The sequence below is a fragment of the Macaca thibetana genome, chromosome 7 (assembly GCF_024542745.1).
Source record: "Macaca thibetana thibetana isolate TM-01 chromosome 7, ASM2454274v1, whole genome shotgun sequence".
Taxonomy (NCBI): Eukaryota; Metazoa; Chordata; class Mammalia; order Primates; family Cercopithecidae; genus Macaca; species Macaca thibetana.
In genome coordinates this window covers 24,388,417-24,391,100 of record NC_065584.1, presented here as the reverse complement: position 1 = coordinate 24,391,100, position 2,684 = coordinate 24,388,417, and the positions used below count along the sequence as shown (strand labels likewise).

The window sequence follows — 2,684 nt, the reverse complement described above, 5'->3', positions numbered from 1 at the left end:
GTTTTATTTTTCAACAACTGCTTTTAATTGGGGAGTAAGCTTACACAAAACAACCTTCTGTCCAGAGGTGATGTACAGTATTGAATTTTGCTGACTCAATCAGTATTGCTTTTTACAACTGAGACACAGTGAATCACTTAAACATATTTAAATGAGTATCATTCGTGCTAACGTTTGGATGAAAAAATACTCAAGAAATTATTTTATTTTAACTCTGCCTTTTCTTTTATTTTCTTTTCTTTTCTTTTTTTCAGCCCAGAGGTCTTTTATTTTATTTTTTTTAACACCTATTATGCCATGAATTCATAGGGAATAGGTTCCAGCAGCTCAGCCTCCTTCCCATTGGTTCTCACAAAGTGTGCTTCTCTGGGTGGAGCAGGCTGGCGTTTCAGTTGAACCCAGGTACCTTTCTCTTTGGCTTCTTTCTTTTTCTGATCATTTTCCTTCACTCATTTCAGGAAGCTATCTCGGCTCTTAGAGTACTTAATGTGCTCAATACTCACATTAATTCTCTTGGCAAGAATCTTGCCCTTAACTTGTTTGTTTACAACAATGCCAACAGCATGCTGGGGAACATTGTAGACTCTTCCAGTTTTGCCATGGTAACACTTGTGGGACATTCCTTTTTGAACAGTACCCATTCCCTTGATGTCTATGATATCACCTTTCTTATAAATTCACATATACGTGACCAAAGGAACAACTTCATGTTTTCTAAAAGGCCTAGAGAACATATATCAGGTGCCTCTCCTCTTTCCCTTTGTGTTTGTCATTTTGGCGAATTACTGGAAGATGGCGGTTCCAGCCGAAAGGAAAGGCTAACTCTGTCTTTTCCATTTTTAGATTCAGGTTGCTTCATTCTTTTGATGTTGCCAAGACACTAGCATGCTTCATTTACTCTTTTTTCCACATTTGAGGATTATTTTGCATCTATATTACTTAGATTCTATAGATTCTGTCTTTACAACATATTTGTCAGTGATTGAAAGTAGTATTTTAGCATTGCAAGACTAAATCCCACAGAGCACTGGCTGTGTCTGTTGTGTTCACTGCTGTTTCATTCAAGTTGCAGATAGTTGCTGGCATAACGTGATCATAATATGTGTTTTTGACAAACAGGACTCAGTTTTGCCAATTTTTAGTCACTTTAATGTTGCATGCTACACGTCTCCTTAAATATGTAGCTGTAGTCTTAAATCCAATGCAGACTACTCTTGGTTCTCACTGGTTTCATGGATTAGCTCCTCCTATTGTTGAAAGCACTTCTGAGCTTATCACCTAAACTATTTGACATTTGTTGATATTAAAATAAAGGAAATAATGATGGTTACTATAAATGCTCTCATTACTGTTAGCAAAATATTTAAACTTTCCAAATTCTAGAATCACGGTGAGTTTGTACTGTCTTGCCTCCTTGTGATTTCATTGGGCTTTGATACTAGTTCTGTCCAATAAATTTGAAGATAAACGATTGAGTGTGAGCAAGCATAGAATTAGCAGTGCTAGAATATCCAGAATACTTTTCGTTTTTGCATGGCAACTGACCAGAATCAAGATGGTGGCTGCTCTATCAGTCTAGATACCCAAGTGACTGTGATGAGAAGAAAACTTAAAAACCCACATTAGACAAGAGTGAGAAATAATCCTTTTCTCTATTAAGTAACTGTGGTTTGGAGTTACTGATGCGTAACATATCCTCATTGGTGCAGATGATTTACTAAAGTGTTAACATTTTAAATAGAGTGATTTAAAACTTTCATGCACTATGCAAAATGCTACTTTTTATTATTTGTGCCTTTATAATGAGTATTTTAAATGCTGTTCCAAATTGTACTTTTTCCTTTACCTATTCATTACTCCCTGTTTCATACTTCTCAGGAGCCAAACCCATATTTGTTAAAACTAACATTCTTCTAAAACTTTCAGATATCCCCCACTCTGAAATATGTGTGTCCCTCATTGTACAGCAGTTTCTATTAATGGAAGGAGAGCTATGTCCTTGCCTTGAGAATAATGCATAATCTCTCCTGGCTGACTGCAAATCCGTGCACCAATGTTCATATGAAGCTGTATAGACAAATGGTCTAAAGTTTACCAGATACACGCAGATAAACACCAGTCCACCTGTCACTAATTTGAGAACATGAACTAGGGCGTTTTCATAAGATATGATATAAAGACCATTTTTTTTTTTTTTTTTTTTTTTTTGCGTAATAGAATTTGTTTAAAGTTCTGTTTAGCATACCTTCTCCAGGAAATCTTTCAATTGTGTTAGATATATGTATATTGGTCCTTAAATTCCTCCATTCAGAGCACATGCTGCCTGATAGCTGCTGAATCTGGCTTTGGAGACAATCCCTCTGCCTTTTTGAATTTTATGCCCATTATTCTTTGATCTTTTTAAAATGCAGGGAAATTCTGACAGAACTATTTTAAACATCTTTTGAATCTCTTCATATTTTTTTAATCAACAAAGTAGACAATGGAAGATAGTCATTGTCCTACTTTTCACTAAGAAGGCATATGTACCAGATTTGTAAAATGCATCTGTAACGAAAAGAAGATGGGAGGTAGGGGAAGAAAACTTTTGTGAGTCACACCAACCCACTTCGGTGAGCAATATTACCTTAAAATGGTTCATGTGTTTGTGTTTCTGTCTCTTTTAAACTATGACTTTAAATTAT

General features: G+C 35.6%; 1 pseudogene; it reads right to left on the bottom strand.

Annotated features, from left to right (window-relative positions):
• Positions 1 to 240: 240 nt before the first annotated feature.
• Positions 241 to 776, bottom strand: LOC126958208 (60S ribosomal protein L21-like; annotated as a pseudogene).
• Between the last annotated feature and the right edge of the window lie 1,908 nt (positions 777 to 2,684).